Source organism: Bombyx mori, chromosome 5 (assembly GCF_030269925.1).
Source record: "Bombyx mori chromosome 5, ASM3026992v2".
NCBI lineage: Eukaryota > Metazoa > Arthropoda > Insecta > Lepidoptera > Bombycidae > Bombyx > Bombyx mori.
In genome coordinates this window covers 2,115,862-2,140,948 of record NC_085111.1, presented here as the reverse complement: position 1 = coordinate 2,140,948, position 25,087 = coordinate 2,115,862, and the positions used below count along the sequence as shown (strand labels likewise).

Below are 25,087 nucleotides of genomic sequence, written 5' to 3'. Positions count from 1 at the left end.
CGAATCTCAGGCGGGTACCAATTTTTTAATGAAATACGTACTCAACAAATGTTCACGATTGACTTTCACGGTGAAGGAATAACATCGTGTAATAAAAATGAAACCCGCAAAATTATAATTTGCGTAATTACTGGTGGTAGGACCTCTTGTGAGTCCGCGCGGTTGGGTACCACCACCCTGCCTATTTCTGCCGTGAAGCAGTAATGCGTTTCGGTTTGAAGGGTGGAGCAACTGTTGTAACTATACGTGAGACCTTAGAACTTATATCTCAAGGTAGGTGGAAGCATTTACGTTGTAGATGTCTATGGGCTCCGGTAAGCACTTAACATAAGGCGGGCCATGAGCTCGTCCGTCTAAGCAATAAAAAAAATCATGACTGCATTGTGAGAGCATGATAGCAAGCCATTCCGGGGTACAAATCTCTATAGTAACAGTATAAAATATTTTAGAACAGACTTAAAAAAAAAAGGTTATCAATTCAGTAATTCATATTTTCAGACTCGTATATTTTCGACGTCTGCTTTGATTTTTTATATCAATTTATAAACTAAACCCTATCCTAAGAATGGTTATCTCTGTAGGTTTTTCACAACTAATCTATATATATAAAAATGAATTGCTGTTCGTTAGTCTCGCTAAAACTCGAGAACGGCTGGACCGATTTGGCTAATTTTGGTCTTGAATTATTTGTGGAAGTCCAGAGAAGGTTTAAAAGGTAAATATATATGAAAATACTCGAAATTAAATAAAAATGACAATTTTGTTTTCCCTTTGATGTGTCCCCCGTCGGACGGATTCCTTTGGTTTGTTTTAAGTTTATTTTATACAAAAGTTAGGTCTTTTATTTATCTATTGAGGCACTACGAAGTCTGCTGGGTCAGCTAGTTATCAATAAATAAATAGGCAAAGACAAAGAATAGTTATGTGCTGTTTTCGGCTCTGTTCATTATCAAATTTCTTTTTTTAAACTACTACTACACGCGTTGTATCTTCAAAACATTTACAAACATAAACAAAACATTTTGAAAATATGTATTTAAAAAGTTTTTTGCTTTCAAAACATTTAAACACCATTTTTTCTCAAGTATTCTTTACAGCTATCATAAAAATGTTATCAACAAAACAAAAAAGAATATTTAATACATTAAATGAATCAAAATCCTATCATATCAGTGGTTATTGTCGAACATGGTAATTTTAAAACTTCGCAATGGATATCCGACTTTATGCCGCCGTCATCAAGAAATAGTATTCCAAGGCATAAAGTTACAAATAAAATTAGACGCTTAACAAGACATCCGAGAGCTGGTTAGACATAATTCGATTAAAAATAAAATATAATTTATTTTTTACTAGCGACCCGCCCTCGCTTCGCTTCGGAAACTATAATTTATTATTGACTTCTCCACTATTTAATGGATGTTATTATACATATAAACGTTCCTCTTCAATCACTCTATCTATTAAAAAAAACCGCATCAAAATCCGTTGCGTAGTTTTAAAGATTTAAGCATACATAGGGACAGACAGATATAGGGAAAGAGAAAGCGACTTTGTTTTATACTATGTAGTGATTCTTCGATCGGCGACTGTTTCCTTCTTGCGAACGCGACGACGCCCGTTGCTGTAGACGGCACTTAACTCCGGTAACCTAGCTTTATGACGTCAGTAATACTCATACAGCTAGATAACCAAAGATAATTAACCAATCTACTATCAGCTGACTCAAACAGCACCGCTGCTATTTATTCGTCGAACTCAGCATTGTCTTTTCGACGTCTTCTTGATATAGTTATATTTTTTTTCTATTCAATTAACTCCATTTTCACTTTTCTCAATGATGTTTTCAAATTCTTCGTACTACTGGCCGGAGACCTGAAACGTGACATATTATTTTGTTAAAAATTATTTTATAATTATGTTTATAGTTTACTAGCGGCCCGCCCCGGCTTCGCTTGGGAAGTAGCGCACGCGATGTAAATAATTTTACGTAATTTTTTTACACATTGGGTTACATTATTGGAGTTTCAGTAAAGATCCCAAAATTTTTTGAAAATATCAAAAATATAACCTATGTCACCCAGGGATAACGTAGCTTTCCAACAGTGAAAGAATTTTTTAAATCGGTTCAGTAGTTTCGAAGCCTATTCAAAACAAATAAACAAACAAATCTTTCCTCTTTATAATATTAGTATAGACGATAACGCTTTTAATGTCTAGAATAAGGAGAATATATCTCGAATTCGAAACTTCAGTACCTAACGAATTGTACCTTAGAAACATAAGTACTATAATCTACTTAAAGTCACCGTGAAATTACTAAGAGTTTTTTTTTTAAATACCTACCTTCATTAAAATAATTGAAACAACTCCCTGGATACTTTAAGTAACCTGAGCGCCACGTTCGCGTGAAGCGAAAAAAATCCGTCAAGGGAAAGAAGGAGGATTTATTTTCAGGTAATAATACTTAAAGAGAAACCAATGACGAAATTAAAGGGAAAAAAGGAATGTTGCGAACACTGTGGACCTTTGCAACAAGTAATTACAGTCTTCCCTTTGTTTTAGAAGATAAAGTGAAATAAATCGATGTTTCTGGAAAACGTTTCGTGATCCAAATAATACGACACGAAGCGATTTTCAATTTAATTCAACTCGCCAAGGACGGTACTAAGATTTATACAGCAATTTACTGGTGGTAGGACCTCTTGTGAGTCCGCACGGTTAGGTACCATCACCCTGCCTATATCTGCTGTGAAGCAGTAATGCGTTTCGGTTTGAAGGGCAGCCTTTGTAACTATACCTTAGAACTCATATCTCGAGGTGGTTGGCGGCATTTACGTTATAGATGTCTATGGGCTCCGTTAACCACTTAACACCAGGTGGGCTGTAAGATCGTCGAACCACCTATGCTAAAAAAAATACAAATTACTGGAGTAGCTTACGCTGGCGAACCATGCCAATGTCCAACCAACAATGTCCCAACAATATACCAACCAACAATATCAATGGCCACACACGCAAAGTTCACATATATAATGGCTGGAAAAAGCGGACTCAAGTTTGATTCACTGCAGAAACAGCGCTGTGTCTTTCACTAGGGCGAGGTAGAAAATATTGTACCATCGGTAATTACAAAAGGGTTAGAAATTATATAAGAAAACAATTAAGATTGCAGCCACATTTTATGAAATTTTGATCCAAAATGTTTTGATTTGTTTTGATAATTCACAGGTTATTTCACTAACAATTAATGTTAATACGTAATTGAATTCTATGTTTACTTCTCTCACAACTCAGGGGAACAACCTTCTAATATTTGTAGCCACAAAAAACGTACTTAAACCCACAGTCCGCTGCAAATGAATTGTGTAAAGATATTCGTCAGACAATGTGACTGGCCGTTTCTTAGAATTGTTTGTTTAGGCTAATACACGGTTATGTGAAAAACGACAGCCAGTATATAAAGAGCCGTCATTTTCCACCCACGTTGATGTGTTTATACAGAATCTTTTGTATATAAGAGCTCGGGTTATTGTGGATATGATGCACGTGACAGCGGAGGTGGCTGTAAAGGAAATGGCGACCCAGAACGCTTGTCATTGGTCAATTTTCCTTCTTCACCACATTAATTATGATGTACGATACAATTTTAGTGTGAATTAAAATACATTGAACATCTTTGAATAAAATAAGTTTTTTTTTATTGCTTAGATGGGTGGACGAGCTCACAGCCCACCTGATGTTAAGTGGTTACTGGAGCCCATAGACATCTACAATGTAAATGCGCCACACACCTTGAGATATAAGTTCTAAGATCTCAGTATAGTTACAACGGCTGGCCCACCCTTCAAACCGAAACGCATCACTGCTTCACGGCCGAAATAGGCAGGGTGGTGGTACCTACCCGCGCGGACTCACAAGTGGTCCTACTACCAGTTTGAGTGTATATTTTAATTTCGTCGTTTTCAAAAGCGAAATGACGAAAAACGAATCAAATTCAAACAAAAAAAAATTCTAACCTCGTTCACAGCCGGACGCTCCGTAAATAAACTAGGGGAAATTCGTGATCTCGTCTAGAGTGACATAATATTGTAAAAAGGTAAAACTCGTCGGTCACGAGCCGGCAAGGCTGCGGCAACGGCCTTCGTCGTAAACAAAGTGTTTGTTAACTCGAAAGTTTTCCTACAAACTCAGCGCTGTCGAACGTAGAAGGTTTCCGCATAAATTTACCAATCAAAAACGTCAAATGTTTGTTTTTTTTTCTAAGAAGTGAATCACATGTAGACATTCAATTAGATCGTCGGAGAAATATTCTGGTGAGAAACGTATATAAATATACTGGTATAAATATAATATTTTTCACTGGTGGTAGGACCTCTTGTGAGTCAGGACGGGCAGGCACCATCACCCTGCCTATTTCTGCCGTGAAGCAGTAATGCGTTTCGGTTTGAAGGGTGGGGCAGCCGTTGTAACTATACTGAGACCCTAGAACTCAAGGTGGGTGGCGCATTTCTGTCGTAGATGACTATGGGCTCCAGTAACCACTTAACACTAGGTAGGCTGTGAGCTCGTCCACTCATCTAAGCAATAAAAAAAATTTATAGAAAGATATATTTCATACTTTTCGTATAAAATTTACAATGCATGAATATTTCGCACAAGATGGCCGCCATTTTTTCTGGATGGTAAATTGTTGAACTACATTGTATGTTTATCTAGTCAAATTTTGTCGAAACATGTCCACATATATAATAGCAAATAGCATACTTTGACAATAATTCAGATAAACCCACAGCACTGATCACAAAAATAGGGATGAGCAAATAAATAATAGGTCGGCCATCTTGAAAAGCGTAAAATATTTTTGAGATAATTTTTGGACTCTTAATGAAGACTCTCTCAATTAATGGTGTTTATATTTCGATCATATCATTATTGTGAACTAAATCTGAGAAAAGAACCAGCTAATTACAATATAATCATGATTTTCACAAGAAAACAGCAACACTGGTCAACGCCACGAAATGTCGTCGAACGAACGTGATAGCAATAACAAACAAAAATTAACAATATTTCTTGATATTCAACAAACCAACTTATTTTGAATACACACAAATCGAAATGCTAATTCGCGTTTGTGAGTTACATGGAAACTCGAATTTTGTCACCTCGTAAACGCTGTTGGCTAATAAAAACGCAAACTTGTTTCCGAGTTGAGTGTTCTAAGATTTTCCACAAACACGCTTAAAGGACGCGTGGATTGATCGAATATCCATTTAGATTTGCAAATAAATATAGATGAACATTTTTTTTTTTTTTAATGATAAAGAAGATCGCGTCACGCGCCAAATTAATCTATACAAATAAATAAAATTCGAGTGTCTGTTTGTAATAATAAAATAACCACTTATTACTAAATGCGTAAGTACGTATACACAATACATATACCAAAATATATATTTTTTTAATTCTAATCTCTGGAACGGCTGGACCGATTTTGACGGGACTTTCACTGATAGGTAGCTGGTGATATAAGGAGTCATATAAGCTACTTTTTTTTAGACTAGCTTCGCCCTGCGGTGTCAACCGCAGTTATTGTCGCAACATCGCGGGACTCAGATAGTCGTTAATGTAATTCAATCATTAAAATTATATTTTTCATCAATAGCAAACGATAAAGACGCCTTCAAAGATCCTGTTTAATATTTACTTAGGGTTAGACTACATTTTTACTTCTCGAAACTTTTAATCGTGATAAAAAAAAAAACATGTAAATATACGACCTTATATTCCGCTGCAATCCGGGCACGAAGCTGGTCAGTAACAGATCCTAAGCGGACGTCACGTTCCTAAGCGTTACGCATTTCGTCCTTCATACATTGTGAAGTGCGTTCACAATCACACGATACGAATCGCGTTTCGTCGGACACGACTTTAATTTGTATTCACGCGTAAGAACGGTGTTTGAATAAAGTGTTTTTGTGGTCCTTCGTCGGAAACGCCTTGTGCAGACGTGATGTGAACGAACCGACGCGTTTACGTTTTGACTCATTGTCTGAGCCGTTTCACAATGTAAATGTTAGGTGGTATTGTGAATAATATTGTATTAGAAACAATTTTCAAATGTTACTACCCGCTTCTATCTATGAATGTCTTGTTTAGTCGTGAGCGCACACAGCTTATATTACAAGCCAGATTTTTTACTTTTTCTTATTTATTGTATATCTTTTTATCTTGTAATGTGTATTGTGTGCCTATCAAATAAATAAATAAATTCTCTTAAAAGCAATAATTAATAAAGTTTACTTCGATAATGTAATCGTCATGATAATCGCCTTATCGTTGCCGCCGCTGGCTACTCCCCGAATCCTGATCATGCAGGAGCCAGTCAACGTCGTCGCCCTAGACATGTCCTTATGGTTCTCTCAGACCCAATAACCCTTGCATTAGACGCCTTTAGCTCTAACACTAGGAGCAGGCTTAGGGACCCCGGTAATCATACTTATCGAACTTGGTAAAGAGCTCGACGTGCAACCTAACCTAAACATCAGCCCGATGAGTTTCTCAGCGGGTCGCGATTCGCGGTAGTAAATTCATTCGCGAAGCAGCTACTCTTGAGTTGTTAAATCTCCTTTGGAGACGCTCGGGTAGATGTTAGCAAATCCCACCCCTCCTGGGTGAGCAATTACTCGCCCACCTGTCTTTGTGAAACTGGAAAGGCCTCCGGGCCACCAGTAATCCTCAACCATAAAAAAAACCAATAAAGTAATTGTCAGTCACAAAAAAAGCACTACGATTCTTATTTCAAAATGGCGTCACGAAACCGGCATCTAGATTGAACTGGATCGTCGGAGCCTCCGAGAACAGTCTTGTTCAAAACCAGTTCAGGCAACGGTTTTATGGGCTAGGCTATCTAGATCTCTCCCGGTCACGACTGTGTCATGTCGAGGTCAGAAACGACATTTGCTTGCGCGTGACACAACTCAGAAACACAATGCGAACGGATTAATAAAATCTAGTTTCGGAATACAAAATTTGGAGTCGTAATGCCACGAAATATTTTGTGTTTCTAGACCTGAAATGAAGACTACTTGATATGATTCAAATAATCGAAAAAAAGGAATGATGTACGGTCACCCAAAAAACAATCTTTAGTTTTTTAAATATGAATATATCTAATTTTAATATAGATTCTTATATATAAATTATAAGTAATGCTACAGTTTTATTATACAATTAACATAAAATTGATACACAAGTGTGCGTCAGTGGGTGTAAACATTTAATTTAATATAAAATATAAACATACAACGATGTTGTTTGTGACTTGGCTCAATATTGGTTATTTGGTATGTTGCTAGTCAAAAAAAAACAAGTTTACCGATATTGATGACTTGTTTTGAATTCAGAAGATTAAGATTAAACAACTTTTATATTATTATACCGTGTTTGCAACTTATCTGAATATTTATAAAAATAGAGCACGTATTTGATAAAGACCAATTTAAGGTGATCCGTTGATATACATTCAAAAGTATGTTTTAAGTTATTACATTAAGTACGTTTATTCCGATTACAGTCACTCCCGGTCTTAACTAAAACATTTCAAGTTACAATGATCATGTTTTTGGTCAGTATTGTATTAAAGGTTTGGCATTCGTCCGATCGTAGCGTGGATTATTTCAAATCAACGCCATTACGTATATATAGCACATAACGAGCCAAACAAACAAGCTGAGGCCAGGTAATTCCTTACAATCAAAACGAAATCAATACACGATACGAAGGCGATTCGAATCGAAGGTAACTTCAAAAGCTCGGCGATCAAACTGCATTCAGGCAAAAGCAATCAATCGGTTGACAGCGCCTGGCCAATATATAGGCCAATAATGGTTCTATACCGGAGTCGCCTTCTCCTTGTCGGGACCGTGGTAATTACATTTGAAACTCTCGTAATGGCTTATTCAATCGCAGATGGAGCTCTCTGAGTTGAGAATTGAGGCTTTTGATTGCCGATTTTAAAACTACACATTGTCTTGTTTTTTACATTTATTATTGTCGTAATCTATGTTGTGTTGGTATGTTGCGGTTTTGTGTGTGTGTGTTTTTATGAGTATTTTCCTTCAAACAGTTTAATTACTAACTTTTATTTATAGCATAAATTATGATAATTTGTTACTAGAGACACCCTCTCTCGTGATTTATAATGTTAAAAACATAATAATCATTTTAGTCAATTACTTAAGATTAGAAAATATAGATTTTGGTTGCAACATTTCAAATGAATGTATTATTGTAAGATAACACGTGGCTATGGCAATTTAATATGCAGTAAGGTGTGCCGAAATGAGCAATGAAATAATTAAATAAGTAATTTTGTGGTAAGCCTAGCACATGAAAAAATTTTGCACCTAAAATAATATATGAAAATAAATTAAAACTTATTTTATAATTTACAACATCAAAATATTATTTACAGTTTCATAGTATTATTACTCGTCTAATAGGACTGCCTATTTGTTGAAAGATTCAGAACACCAAAAGGACGTAAAATAAGAACTCCTGTGACATTTAAATTTGAATTTTCCCGAATCGAGTTTAGAATAATCGATTTATTAAAAACGAAATTTAGTTCCGATTTAAAATAAATAAATAATAGTGTTTCTTTAAACGGACGTCGTTATCGATTCTGATCAGTTACCGAAGATTCGTTTTCGTGAAGCAAAATCGATTTGAGCCATAACTCGATTTCGAAGGTCGGATCAAAGCCGACACACGAACAATTTCACTTAGGCACGTTAAGGAGCGGTAACGAAGGGGAACAAAAGAATATCTTTGATCTCAGCCTCTCGGTTATTCGACGAGAAGTTTTTGATTGAATCAATTTTCCGATATCGGCTCTGTATTACGGTAGAACAAAATTTTTTAGTGCGTGCCTCCTGAATCAATGCAATGCAAGTGACTGACTGACTTTAAAATATGATAGATTTGCTTTAATAATTATCATCCAGCCCTTCAGGGCAGAATGACAGACAGCTTCACGTAGAAATAAATAGGACATAATATCATCTCGTACCAATCTAACAACGTCTTAACATCAATAATAACGGAAATAATTAGTCATATTTGACATTAAATTACTTTATTGCGGAAATGATTTGTGAATTCAACTGACTATCTTCAATATACTTCGATTAATATATCCGTTTGAGGAATGTAAATTTTATTAAAGATCTCGACATTCGGCCCACATAGGTATTTAGAATACAGCGTCAGAACGGTTCTTCGAAAAAGCCTTCGTGGCCATAACCAAAACTTGTTAGATGCTGCAAATCCACTCTCACGGTTTTCGTCAAACTGCAACCTGCCAAGACATGCCAAGAGTTCGACTTCCAACCTTGTCTATAGACACAACCCACTGAGTTTCTCGTCGGATCTTCTCAGCGGGTCGCCATTCCGATCCGGTATTAGATTTAGCGAAGCACTGCTCTTACTGGAGCTAGTGTTAACAAGACCTCCCAGGTTGAGCCCCGTGAGCTCACGTACTAAGCCGCGCGTAGTCGGAACAGCCTCTAGGCTATTCACAATCAGGTAGGAAAAAAAAATCTGCTTGCGATAAATGCCATTCGTTCATATTATTTTTAAATTAAAACGCTGTACTGTCGCAGTAATCATACTACATATATCCGTGTTTTGAGCGTCGATATTAAAGTTAATATCGATATTATTTATTTATGCAAAATTTCGTGTTATTTTAACGTTTAAAAATAAATTAAAAAAATCGCACAACGTACATACTCGTATATCAATTTGTAAAGCGAAAAATATTTTTATTAATTAATATGTATGACAAATTAAGAATGTGAATTCAGGTATTAAGAAGAACTCTTAGGTATTTTCCCACGTTAATACTCGTTTTGACAATCCGACGGACTAAATAGATGGCAGTATAAATTATTGACAAAAAATATACTTGATCAATAAATCTGGTTTGGTATTTGGACATCAATAATTTTACTTCTCTCGTATGCGTGATATACGCGTAGCTTCCAAGAACTTACCTCTGTTTCACGATGTCTTTAGTTTGTTACTGATTGTACGAGAATATGTCTAATGTAATATTACTGTCGTTAGGTACTGGTGGTAGGACCTCTTGTGAGTCCGCACGGGTAGGTACCACCGCCCTGCCTATTTCTGCCGTGAAGCAGTAACGCGTTTCAGTTTGAAGCCGTTATAACTATACTTGAGACTTCAGAACTTATATCTTAAGGTGGGTGGCGCATTTACGTTGTAGATGTCTATGGGCTTCAGTAACCACTTAAATACCAGGTGGGCTGTGAGCTCGACCACCCATCTAAGCAATAAAAAAAAAACATTTATTACTTTTAGTATAATAATTTAAAGATGAAACATTTTTTTTGTATTATTACTTTTACTGATTTTGATGCAGATTTTTAAGTTTAATCTAAAGATTAGACTTAAATGATTGTAAAAGAGCAACGCATAACATTTTCCCACTTTCAAAAACTAATGTATGTTGAGCTCTCGTGTGATTTATTTTCAATGTTAACTTAATTCCAAATTAAAGTAGCCAAAAACGCGATTTGACTAGTTTTCAATGTATTGGCGATCGACGCAATCATTTCTCTTAAAACATACTACCAGCTTCCAAGTATAACCCGAGAAAATACGCTAATCAACGTAAATCACCCAATGAAATTAATTTACGGTAGGCAGCAGCTTGGCTCTGCCCCTCGTATTGCTGACGTCCATGAGCGACGGTGGGCCGTATGCTCGTCTGCCTACAATGGCAACAAAAAAAGAAAAAAAAATGTCAACTGTAACATTATTCTCAAACAAAACGTTCGAAATACCCCCAGCCCAATGGACCTCATTCAAAAATCGCGTCACGTGATCTATTAAAATTTCAAAAACGTATCAACGAAGATCGTTTTGTATTCAATAACGTAGAATTCGTAGTACGAGCCCCGATGTATTCATAATCCATTATCATAGAATACGACTGTCTGCATTGATAGGTCTGCAAGTAAGGACGTGGTTTTACTACTGGCGTTTTGATTTGACAGTTGGCATTACTGATGTTGTTATAAACACGTTCGGGCGTAGCTGAAATAGGCCCTTAGGCTACCAGCGAATAATAGGGAGGGAAGAAAGGGTAGGGGTAGAAGATAGGGTAGGGAAGAAAATTGGTACAAAGTATTTTTTTTTTTCTTATAACAACATACTTAAATCAAGTGAACAGTGAACTCTCAATCAATAGATATTGCTTGTAGTGCGGATTTATGCATGGATGGAACTATTATAGTTATGATTTTAAAATATTATTAACGGACTCTGATACTCTGGAAGAGCACGCACCGATGGATATTTATCTTTAATTCCTACAAGGTATTTATGAATGGAATCCACGATACCTAAATCTATTGATAAGCTTAAAGACTACATAAAGAAGAATTTATATTTATGGTTACATTCGAACGCAAGACAAGTTGCTATTGGCGAAAAAAGGCACCTAAGATCACGCATAATTGCCTTATACCGCAGCCGTGCACCTTGTAGCATTAGTAATCCCAATGAATAATAATATTGTTTCTGTACTAGGGAACAAGTACGCAGGATGACAGTACAAACATATGCTCACCATTTAAATGACTGTACACTGTACAAATAACAGGAGTACTCAACAAGAACAAAGTTCACGAAATGGCCTATAATTTTGAAGTATTTTTAAGGTTCGTAAACGAAGGCTCTTACGTTTATTCTTCAGTTTGAAACGTTAATCAGTTGCTTGTTGTTCGAATGTGAACAAAAACAAGAACAGGCATCGTAAACGTTCTACGGAAACTAATTTCGTTTGACAATCATTCGAAACGCGACCGTTTAAGACTATACGAGAAATTTATTTGCCATAAATTAGTATTAAGGATAGTAGTAATGTCGGATTTCGCAAACTTAAGTTAGAAAATAAAGTAAAGCTAGCTACTCTGTCTTCTTTAAGCATTAAATATTTACTTTCGTATGTGATTCGAACACGTGGCTTTGACAGTTAGCACATTAGACCAACAAAAACGTTGTATTAAATAATTTTATTGAAGAAACGCGTCAATATTTTAGGCGTAAAAAATACAAAACGTTTCCCGCTAGCATTAACACTTAAACTTTCCATTCATTATTCTCACCAATAGAATTCATTCATTTCTTTAATACCTACACAAGCCGCGTGCTATCGCAACATTGACTGCAATAATTGTTCTTTAATTAAAACAGAATTATGATAATTATGACGCCGCTCTTGTCGTTACGCGATAAAAACCCGACTTTTTTATTCACAGAAGCGAAGCCACAGGTGTTTTTGAAGGTACCGTGGGGCAATCAAAGGAAGATATCTGAATAGGATATGAATGGGGTCCGTGTTACAAATCCATACACAAAATTGTGTAGACGGGGGAACACGAATGAATATGTACCCAGGAATATCATGAGACCCAATAAAATGTCATAGATCATTTAGTAAACCAAGGATAAGATTATAAAGACACAAAAGCAATGATTTCAAGACGAACGGTCCGTCACAAAGAGTCTAAATTTAGTGACACGTCACGTTTATACAAAAAACGAAGCGTCCAAAATCCGCGACACAAAAAGGTATTATAATAATGCGATAGAAAAAAATATATTGAATATTACCTCGAACACACAGACAGATGCCTCCAACACAATAAACCACTTGATCAATAGTCGGGACACTGAGAAGAAACGTGTATTCCATGCAGGTGGCTGCACAAGACTAACGACCGGTTTACGGTGAGCTCCTTCGCCTCCTACACCGGTACGATGTGAAATATTCCGAGGGGAAATCCGACGAACGGACAGGGGTCAAGTGCCTGGACAGGTGATGTACGCATCAGTTACCTGCGAAGGGGGAAAAGATAAGGTACCTGCGATCCGGTCCGATCTTCGAATTAATTGGTCGAAACCGTCTTTGGGCCGGCTCGGTACATTTTTTTTTTTATTTTTCGGAGTTTTTATGGTTATTTTGAGGTTTCGGTACAAAAAATTTTTCTTCTCTCCTGGTGTTAAGCGACTATCGGCGCCCATAGAACACCTTGAGACACGTGGTCAGTCTCAGTTTCTTTGGAATAATGGTAATAATTAATCTTACAGTTCGTCATGTTTCCCCGCGGTAGTAATATTCCCGTTAGTGCAAGCGCCCTGTGATGCCTAATGAGTTATTAGCAATAATAACATTTGTAGTAGATAGTTTAGGAAGCGCTTAAGGTAAGAAAGTGTTTTACATAGTTCTACGTGAGGATGATTGGGTGAATGGTTTAGTACCTATATGGAATGCAGTCTTGCCATTGAGAAGATTAGACAAGACAACTCGGGGTTTGATTATTTTCAAATTATATCACCAATATACTTGGAGTAGGAATAAAAAAAGTTGAATAGTAAAAAGCCCTCGATAGCTAATTTAGAAGAAACTTATTATGCTTTTATTATGATCGAGGGATTACTGGTGATCCGGAGATCTTTCCAGTTTCAGCAAGACAGGGCGAGCAAGGGCTCAGTCAGGAGGGGTGAGATTTCCTAACAGCTACCCGAGCGCGTCCAAAGGAGATCTAACAACTCAAGCGTAGCTGCTTCGCGAAGGAATCGACTACCATATCGGAATCGCGACCCGCTAAGAAGGTCCGGCGAGAAACTCAGCGAGCTGATGCGGGTTAGGTTGCACGTCGAAATCTTTGCCGAGCTCGACGAATACGGTCACTGGGGTACCTAAGTCTGTTCCTAGTATTAGAGCTGTAGGCGTCTAATGCAAGGGTTATTAGATCTGATGGATCCTTAAGGACGTGTTTGGGCGTCGACGGTAAATTGTTCCTGCGTGATCAAGATTAGGGGGGGGAGTAATCAGCGGCGGCAACGACAAGGCGATTATCATAACGCATAGCCTTATCAAAGTACCGTTCTGACGCTGACTTCATGTTCATGTTCAATTAAGCTGCAAAACACAGACAAGATACTGTTTTAAATTTTCATGTTACGAATAATTTAAAAACAAAGCGTCTATAGACATTAGACTATTCAATATTAACCCGTAATGAACAAACATATTCTAGCAGTTTCCGGAGATCATAGACACAACAATATATGTAGATGCCAATGTCTTGTGACGTAACGTCAAAGTAAGAAATGCGTTTATGACAACGGCATCTTACACATAGATATAAAAATATATAAATATATAGTGATAAATATTTTTATTTTTATTTTTTTATTGCCTAGATGTGTGAACGAGCTCACAGCCCACCCGGTGTTAAGTGGTTACTGGAACCCATAGACATCTACAACGTAAATGCGCCACACACCTTGAGATATAAGTTCTAAGGTCTCAGTATAGTTACAACGGCTGCCCTACCCTTCAAACCGAAACGCATTACTGCTTCACGGCAGAAATAGGCGGGGCGGTGGTACCTACCCGTGCGGACTCACAAGAGATCCTATTACCAGTAAGTAAAGTGTCGTATTGTTCGCCTGAGATTAATGATTACATTTAAAGGTACGCGTTGTTGTGACGCGGAGTAATGATTATCAGTATACAACTCGCGTTCCTTTTGAAACGCCAACGCAGAGAGAATGTTGTAAGTTCAAGTTATTGTTCGTTAATTCGTAACGGCCGTCTGGTGTAGTGGTAAGTGACATGGTCACTGCACAAGGGGGTCGCGGCTTCGAATCCCGCCAAGGGAGATATTTGTATGTTAAATATAAAATGTCTTTTTCAGTGCTATGGATGTATATTAAATATATGTATGTGTATAATAAAAATCTTACATTTATTTCCGTTATCTGGTACCTGTGACACAAGTTCTTTACGAACTTATCACGGGACCAGTGGCGTCAACGTGGCGTGATTGTTAGTAAATATTTATTTATAATTATAATTATTTATTTTATTTAAGTTAACTTCAATGTTCTGTCAAATTTCTATTTTTATTCGCCTCTATAGTAACAAAGTTCTATGGATGAGTTACCTAATCCTATATAATATATAATGAATTCCAAAATAGACGCGTATGTACATGGTTCGTCTCAAGAGTGTCTCTCTGTGAAATAGTACTTCGCTAAATCTACCGCCGGATCGGAATCGCGACCCACTGAGAAGATCGTGCTAGAAACTCAGTGGGTTGATATCAACACTTCCTATTGCAAAGATATGCTACTGCCTACTGTTAAGGGCTCGATACAAATCATATTTGAAGAAATAACGATTGATATTCAAACAGTCAAAAGTCCAGTTATCCAAATGCATTATGTGAAGATGTTTGTGATCTTCTTCTTTGTCGTATCGCTCTTGTCAGAGTGGTCATGGTCGTCATTCGGTATCATTACTGTGGGCAGATGTTATGCGCTAATAGATATATAATTCTACTGCCTGATGCCACTGCATCAAACACTAAACACTTTTTTTTTATTGCTTAGTTGGGTGGACGAGCTCACAGCACACCTGGTGTTAATTGGTTACTGGAACCCATAGACATCTACAACGTAAATGCGCCACTCACCTTGAGATAGAAGTTCTAAGGTCTCAGTATAGCTACAACAGCTGCGCCACCCTTCAAACCGAAACGCATTTCTGCTTCACGACAGAAATAGACAGGGCGGTGGTACCTACCCGCGCGGAATCTGAAGAGGTCCTACCACCAGTAAAAGACCTTGTCCAATTAGTAATTGATTTTTTATCTCGAATCTAGAACTATGTAATTCTAATTTAATGAACTACCTAAGTCATCGGAAAAGGTTAAAAATATTTAACAAAAAACACGTAATATTGTTTACAAAGTTAACTTTAAAAAAATAATTCAGAAAACTCTCAGGTAATTCCATACTGAAGTACGAAGTGAAGCGTAATTCACAATACAATGGAACCTGTTCCTTCTAACAGACACCACTTTTATTACCAGCCCTCGAATCTCTGAGAGCTCATGCCTTTTGTTCGTAGAAATTCTTCAAAGTCCCCGGAGAGGGATCGCTCTGAGAAATAACATTTCAAAAGCCTTTTAAAATGTTTACGAGCAGGTAGTCGTTGGTTCTCTAGAAGACACTAAACGTTTATAGTTCAGTGTCACTGATGAGTTCCCAGTAATTAAACTGTGATGCTGCTTTTGCGGGATTCGATTCGTTAAACAATAGACATAATATGTGCACATATTTTTTACGACGTCTCAGGTCCATTAGACGAGCATTCAAACGATGTCCTGTTTTTCTTCGATATGCCCGAAGCCCTAAGTCTTCATTTAACACCCTTTTCACCGTGGTTCTGCTTAACCCCATCTGAAGGGCCAACAGTTTCTGCTTACGTTTGGGATTTCTTTGAATTCGCGCCTTCACAGCTTTTATCACTGCTGGAGTCCTAACAGACCGAGGGCGACCACTTCTTAACCTGTCATCTACACTAGAGTCTTCATTGTATCGTTTGATGGTACGATAAACGAATCTTTTGGTTGTATTCAAATTTTACAGTATGTTAAAAATTTGAATTGGCGCGTAACCGCAACGATGCAACGCAATAACTGCAACACGGTCTTCTCTTAAGCGTCCACTCCATATTTAAAAATGAGTAAAATTCTAAATGTATACTATTTTTATTTTCATGAACAATTCGAAATTCGAATTCAATAAACTTTTTTGTGGCCAGCATTCTAAAAGAAAAGTTTTTACTGTATGACAATACTTATGACCTGACTAGGTAATTACTTCAGTTTACATTGTCCGATCAGCAGACGATTAAAAAAACAATAAGGGTCTAGTGGAGGATACGAAAATTCAAGATACTTCAAAAAATAGAATAGCAACGGTACTAATTTAATTATGATCTCACCTCCATTACTCATATGAGGAAATAACACAGCTGTGGCTCTTTTACTGAGTTAAGCCCGAGAAATAAAAAAAATAATTAAATAACCATGAGTTTCAGAATAAACTATAGATAGGGTAATAACAGACGAGACAGTTCACGATTGAGAAACGCCACTTCATATTCGAACACAAATAAAACACCAACTCGAACGAATTCTAAGGTTGGCTAACGTTTAGAATTATTATACGGTATTTCATAGTCACTTGTGTACGTAATTTTTGCAATTTCTATGTACAAGGGATCTAGTGGCACCTAGAACGCTCGAGATTCGTTTGACTATTCGGCGATAGATGGCGTTACTCTTACCGGCGTAACAATATAATACAAAACGTTACATTGAACAATTCAGAGCTAAGAAATCAAACTTTAGACGCAATAGTCCGAGAATGGCACACGGTCGTGTTGTTTATAATGATGAATATGAGCTCTTATAGAGAACTATGGACGCAGAGAAATATTAGTATGTACCCAGCACTTTTAGATCACGGTGCATTTGTACCAGCTCTTAGGTTGTTCACGATATTTTTAATGTCTCGAAAAGATAAATCAACGAAACTACTGTAATATATTATGAGAAATAACTGAATCGGTGGTATAGTAATTAGCGCGCCTGAATTTTCTGCCAAGGGTTAATGGTTCGATTCTTAAATTGGGCAAACATCCGTGCTACGATCAGATTTGTTTGCTCTTTGTCTGGGTATTTGTTATCTAAATATGTTCATATTTGAACGTATATAAGTATGTGTGTCAGTCAGTCTATGGTACTCATAACACAGGGTATCCTAATTTGGTAACAGATGATCATGCGTGATTTGTTTATTGTACCATTTATTTTTTTTTGTTAATTAAGGGAGTTTTGTATGCGTTTCTCGTCAGATAATGATGACGTTATGCTCAATAATTACGAAAATATTCATGACCGCGAATAAAAAAAAATCTCTTTAAATAAAAAAGAGAGACCATCCCTTCTAAATACTTATGTAAGCCAGCCTTTTAATGCGTATTTAAATTCAATTATTCTCTTCCCTATTCACACTGGTTGTTTTGGTATTTCAAATCAAACATCCATTTTGAAAGTAATTTTTAATCATAGGCACTAAAACGGGAATACCTTTGCCCCTTTGTGGAATAAATTCGATACTTTAAATATAAGTATAACCTAGAAAATTTAATTGCCCTTGAAAGCGACTAATATGTACATATGTATGCGAGTTCTGAATTTAAACACACGGACCGGATACGGAAGATCTTCGGCTTGTAGTAGGAAACGTTAACAAGCACGTTTCCAATAATTTTAATCGATTTATAATTTCCGACATTTTGAATATTGAACAGTTTTCGTGGTCACGGAAGACAGAATTAATTAATTAAAACTCAGCCAAATTGAGGTCGCAAAACAAACCCATATTTCTCTTGCAATTACTTCAGAACTTTTTTAGGCTCCGAATTTTCAAAATCATTTTTCGGGTAAATTAAGTTTCATCCAATAAGGACAGCATTGATAAGGACAAACATTCCAAAATCGTGAAATACTAATCTAATACTCAACTTATTGTATTCAACTTATATTCAGTCGAGCGTGTTTGTTCGTGACGGCCCTACTAATTGTATATTAATCCTTGTGACTAGAATCACCAAAATTCGAAAATTCTTAGGATATTTTTATAGAATGATGTAAATATGTATGTAGTACGTAGTGAGCTCACGGCCTTAAGAAATAAAAATTGGAAACGTTTTCCAAATTATTAATTGACTATTTTATGATTATCATCATTATCCTGCCCTTCTCCTAGTCGCCTGGGGTCGGCACAACATGTTTTTTCCTTCCATACTCTTCTATCATATCCATCCTGCGTCAGTTCTGTGCCTCACAGCACTATCCAATTCACCGTCGCTTTGAATAACAGACCCTGGGTGTCGGAAGTCTTGACATACTGGCAATATTTGACTATTTTATAATAACTACGTTAATTATTAATGGACGTGGCGTGGCATTTATGTTAAGAAAAGCACTCGCAATGCGGGGTCAGAAGTTTTGAAATCTGAGATCAAAAAACAGTATCATAAATCATGATAATGAATCAAAAAAGGACACCGCGACTTTTTTGAATATCATTAACACTGTAATTGTCTAATACACAAGGAGCACTCAAAATAATTTAATATTACGCGGCATCAAAAGCCTACGACTTAAGCGAAGAACAAAATGGTTCATGCAAAAAAAAAAAAAAACTCTCATACGAATATAGAATCTCGGCGGTTTTAATTTAATTTGGACACAACTAATAAAACTTGATGCATAGGGGGCGCTGCACGCTCCGACGCTCGCCAGCGTTCACACGAGAATTCACGGTCAATGCTTATGTAAATGAAGAACTGACTAATTCTTAAGTTCCACTAACGAAAATACAGTTAGCATTGAACAATGGAAACGTTCTCTTGGGTAAATTGAATCTATCTGACGAAACGCGGTTAACGACTCGCCTGTTATATGTATTAAGACCAGTGTAGTACATTACTTTTATTAAAATGCGGTCGATTTTTATTTTTCGTATTTCGCAGCAATAGTAGTATTAGTCTTTGGCAAATTATTCTGAATAAAATAAGTTTTGTTACGCTAATGTCGGTTTTTTTTTTATTTCCTACCTATGCTGATAGCCTTGAGAGGCTATTTCAGCTTCTCCTTGACGTGTAGGTGAGCTTACGGGGCTCTAACCGGGAGTGATGCTAACTCTGGCCCTAGTAAGAGCAATGCTTCGCAGAATCTACCACCGGCACGAGATTTTAAAAAGGAGTTTTGGCGAATAAGCATCACACTTTCATTCGCCTTATTTGATGCGTCCATTCATGTGACATGCAAAAAAAAGAAGGACATACTCTTGGCTCTTAAGTTAGATAATTTCTAGAGACATTCAAAACATGGCTTTAATTTGCATTTGGTCATCGTCATTCTCCTGCCCTACTCCCAGACACCTGGGGTCGGCGCATCATATTTTCTCCTTTCATACTCCTCTATCATATACCATTTCTTCACTCACTCCTTTCTTACACAAATCGCCTTTCACGCAATCCATCCATTGCTTCTTAGGTTCACCTCTTCCTCTAAATGGTATAATTTTGAAATACTTTCTTTGTCTGCTTGTCCTCTAAAACCATAAGCGTTGCCCTTGGCGTAACACACTATGCAACGCGTTACTATGCTGTTTATATTACTACACAGTTCTGAATTGTTGTCAACTGGAGCGAAGTATCAACATATTTAGATTTTTCGGGGTATTTCTTTATATGATATAGCTGTATTTCGGTGCGGTGCTTAAGCTATATTATAACTTTTAAAGAACAATTTTTACTAAAATTCTTTTGACTTTTGGATTGCAACATCTATTTGATTTAAGCTAATTTTTTATCACCTACACATATAGTTTAAAAAATAAAAATGTCCCTTTCAATAAAAATAATGGTTACCCTACCCGGGCACATTCTTACACGAGGAGTATCACGCGGTTACTGAGAAACGAAACAGTCTTACGTACACTAGTGACTATATTAACAAATAACCATCAGTGCACTGAATACACTCCATATCCGTGCCCAGAATATTCTTGCATAGATTCCTCGTTGCAAAGGCTAACTGTCACAAGCCAGTACAGCGGTGGTAAGGCGCTTAAAGAGCCAGCACGGGTAACCATTTAACATCAGACGGACCGTGGCCTCGTTTATTCATCTAAGCAATAAGAAAAATGCGTTTCGGTATGACAGCCCTTACTAAGGGTATAATTAAGATTTCCACTTTGTATCTTTAAGGGACGCAGATAGCTAAGCGACAAAATCTCATTGAAAAACTGAAGCTATTATTAAGGTGGGTGGCGCATTTACGTTGTGGATGTCTATGGGCTCCAGTAACCACTTAACACCAGGTGGACTGTGAGCTCGTCCACCCATCTAAGCAATAAAAAAAAAAAAAAAATAGAACGTTATTTAGAAATAATTTTTTAAAAGAATTTAACCACTGCTAACTAGAACGACTAAGGTGTTATTACGACAAGGTATTTGTACTAATTATATTTGCCAAACAAAACAAATTGAGCTACATTTTTCTGAATCACGTTTATAAATACATGGCAACACCAGATTATGCTACTAAAACTTTAAGAAAATGGCGCCTAACGATGAAATTACATTTTAGATTAATAATTATGTTCTCTGATTAAAATGAAGATGTACCTGATAAGTACTTAATGAAGAAGAAGTTTTCAACGAGCCCAGAGAACAATAGTTACTCAGTATTCGCGTCAAAACGTTTTCAATCAAAAGCATAGACCTATAAAGTATCAAAAGTCTTATCTGATTAAAAATGACAGTATTCATGTCAAATAATTTAGGCAAAGGAATATTTTTTTGCAGACAAAGGGATTCGGGTATAAACTCCAAACCCTATATACTAGGGTTTTAATAGTTCCTTCACAAAGCGAGAATAATTTAGGCAAAGGAATATTTTTTTTGCAGACAAAGGGATTTGGTTATAAATTCTAAACCCTATATACTAGTATTTTAGTAGTTTCTTTACAAAGCGAGAGCCGTTCGCACAAAGATTTTACAGCATAATCATCGACCATAACATTTACGATATAATTCGTGGCTCATATGAATAATGTATCTAACAGCAAGCCTTTAGTATCATACTTTATGACAGCTACAAAACGAATATTTAAAAATTAATTTAAAGTAAAATATATAAAACTACAATTTCAAACATTTTCGTTTAGAAATAAATAATGTTAAATTATATTTTATAAACAAAATGGAAAGTTTAGTGACATGTGAGTTTTGAAAAACCAATGAAACCTTTAGTAAGTTAGGGTTTTAAAAAAAAAGGTATAATGCTATATGAAGTTTGGTAATATTTGTTTCGGGATCCTCCGAAAAGTCCACTGGAAAAATCACAGTAAATGACCACCATTTTACTGATATTATATTTCATGCCATATCATCTCATCTAATTTCATTTAATCTCATCCCAGTTGATTAATGTATCAAATTAATCATCTTCATTTCACTTTATATTATCATTTTTCATAAAAATAAGAATATAAATTAATATAAAACATGACTTAAAGATCTTAGTTACCAGGTCATAAAATCCCTAAAAAAATTATTATTTATTACTTTAGTAATTTAAATTAAGAAAACCGTTTCGTTTTATTGGTAGGAGCTAGGAGTTCTGACTAAAACAGACTGACCTCCGGGCCTCAGGCAAAACCCCGCCCAAAAAACCGGTAATTCTATCTTTCGTTTCGGATCGGTTGTAACAGTTGCTATGGCGCTAACGAAGCCCAACAAATTTCTATAAATATTCGACTATATGTATAATTAAGAGTGAGTCAGAAGCTTTCAAAACTTTTCCCTACCTATTCAGTGGTAGCCTAAAGAGCTATTCCAGCTACGCACGGAACGAAGCTTTCAATCCAAAAAAAGCGAATGTGTCGAAATTAAACACTTAATAAATGACAGATGTTCAAGAAAAATGTTTCTCTTACACAAGACTCGCAATAAATAATAGGATGCGTAGTGAATTATTGGGATGGCGCCACCTATGTCTAAAATTTCGATCAAAGAGGACGCTTCCAGATAAGCGAATTTTGATAAATTTTTAAAAAACTATTTTTATCTGAAATTGTTAAAAGAGACAGCGGACAGCAACTTTGCCTCTGCCACTGCTGATGTCCGCAAGCGACGGCGACCACTGGTTATCACATGGTTCATATGCATATAATCGCAATAAAAATAAGCTATTCTGTGATTTATTTAAGACAATTTTCTTAGCGATATTAATATCCACAAGTATTTAGTGAATTTATTTACCAGTAAATTTGAAACTACATTTTAATTATAATATTCGCATAAATATTCTATAATTTGACCAGAGCCCTTCCAACCATACCGACTCAAGACGCTAGTCATTGAAACATCAAATTTGACATGACAATTTGGGAAAATACACTAGAACTGTCACTAATGTGGGAATCGAGCCCTTTAGAACAGAAGACATCAACGCGCTTCATGTAACTTACTCTAACACTACTTTATCTATATTAAATAAAATTCCTATTATTTTATTGTTCCAAAAAAGAATTAAAATAGTTTTTATTTGTTCTTTCACATTTAATTAAATACGTAACAAATATTGTGACGTTGAAAATATTAATAAAATGTATATTTTATTCAAAAATACTGCAATTTCGGATTAATCTAACAGAACAAAACCGAAAAATATAATAGAAAATAACGTTGATATTTAGAAAAACGAATTTAAGTACTAGCAAAAACATTACTACGGCGTGTCGTTGAAGCTAATACAAAAAAAAGCCATTAACTATTAATTTTAATTAAAACGGAATTTTTATTCAATTTTCATACCAATAACCTTAGCGCGAGATTTTTAATGCTAAAATAAATGAAAAGTTTAGCTTACAGTTTAGTTACCACCATATTACCACCGCTTACCGGAGCCTTTACACTACTAAAACACACCGATTACGTATAGTTGTGTATTTCCAAAAAACAATCATCCTATTACGAAGCTCGTCTCGAACTAGTACCTCATGTTTCAGAGGCACACGCACGATACCACTAAGCCGGCGCCCTGCCCATATACTATCCTGTTCGCAATACACATTCACTTTCCCAATACTTGATATTGCTTTTTACCTAATCCCTCCTCCCTGTACCTCCCATTTTAAGGACTCGTTGAGTTGAGATGAGTTAAAACTATTATTACATAGCTCCTTTTAGCTCGAAGAAAAATTCCTTACTGCTTAAAGAGCGGTTACTCTATAGAGCCGTAACACCAATATAAAAAGACTAGACTAGAGCCTAGGGGCTCTAAAAAATGAATTAGAATATAAAAAAAAAAATTAAATCTACCCTCTCGGAGAACTTGGTGAGTTCACGGAGTGAGATCGCGCCGGTCAAGGCTGCGTGGGCGGCCGTTCCTAATACATCGAACCCGGATACGGCGGCGCACAAAAAAAAACCACACATTACCTTACGTTTCATTTTAGGATAATCGCATTTATCGTCTTTGTTTAGAGCATATAATCGCTTAACTGTTTTTTTTTTGTGACTGACATTTTACCTACTTTCATATTCATCGGTGAATTGTGATTAGAGATCAGTTAAAAATTGTTATTAAGCAGTTGAGTATTTTATTTAAAAAAAAAAAAGTAATGTTTTTATTTAAATCAGTTCAAAGATTTTCAGGAAATTAGTAAGTTAGAAATATACAAATCGCAAAAATAAATAGAATGTAATTATTCCAAAAAATAATTATAATAAAAAATATCATTAAAGAATATTTCCAGAAACGACTCACGAAAGAATCTCTAAGCGCGCAAATCATTTTATGGCATTATTCTTACCATTACACACGAAAACAAGTTAACAATATTATCGCCAATTTTTATTATAAAGGCATATCAAACCAACAAAGATTTCAAACTAAGTTATTTGCTAAAATGAGGAAAATTTCGAGAAGGAAAAACGGCCAAATCATTTAATATGGCAAAAAAAAACTCCTAAATCGAACAAAATGGCACGATATTATTCAGAACACGCTTTTCTCACATCGTGGACTGACTATCGGAATGACGCAAGCTTAGCACACACAAAAAAAAAAACTTGAACATAAAACGCGAAATTACACGGTAGATACACAATTTAGATTAATTCGTCTAATTAGGCGTTCGGTCCGCCGACTTACAACACTAGTTAAGTCAAACCGGCCCCCGAATCTGATCTAGACGGCTCTTGGCCAATCTAGACTGTCATGTATAAAATAATTTAAGGAAACTCACCTAAAGGTTTCGTTGTGAGGGCGATGCGTTTTCGCATCCGGGTGCCGGCGCCGGATCGCGGGCCGCACGATTAATCGAACTTGGCGACTGACTAAAACATAAACTTTCAACTTCGCTTGGGACCTTTTTCGATTATAATCGGCACGGACACAGAAAAAGGCCTCAAGTGAGACGCGAGCGCGCTGCAGTCTGCCAAGCTGGAGCAATCGTGCGGCGCGCGGAATGCGGTACGTGTACTGCGCGAGCGACCTGCGCTGTCGACTGGCGCTGCCCCTTGCGTCTCCGCTGCCACCGCCCC

At 36.4% G+C, this 25,087-nt stretch overlaps 1 long non-coding RNA gene and 1 other non-coding gene across 2 annotated transcripts; both read right to left on the bottom strand.

Annotated features, from left to right (window-relative positions):
* Positions 1–1,015: 1,015 nt before the first annotated feature.
* LOC119628553 (uncharacterized) lies at positions 1,016–25,087 on the bottom strand. Its single transcript, XR_009973122.1, has 2 exons — positions 24,790–25,087; positions 1,016–1,875 (listed from the first exon to the last, which is right to left on the bottom strand). It is a non-coding gene; the product is annotated as an uncharacterized LOC119628553 (long non-coding RNA).
* On the bottom strand, positions 1,626–1,715 carry Mir9a (microRNA mir-9a). The gene has a single exon (NR_107236.1). It is a non-coding gene; the product is annotated as a microRNA mir-9a (primary transcript).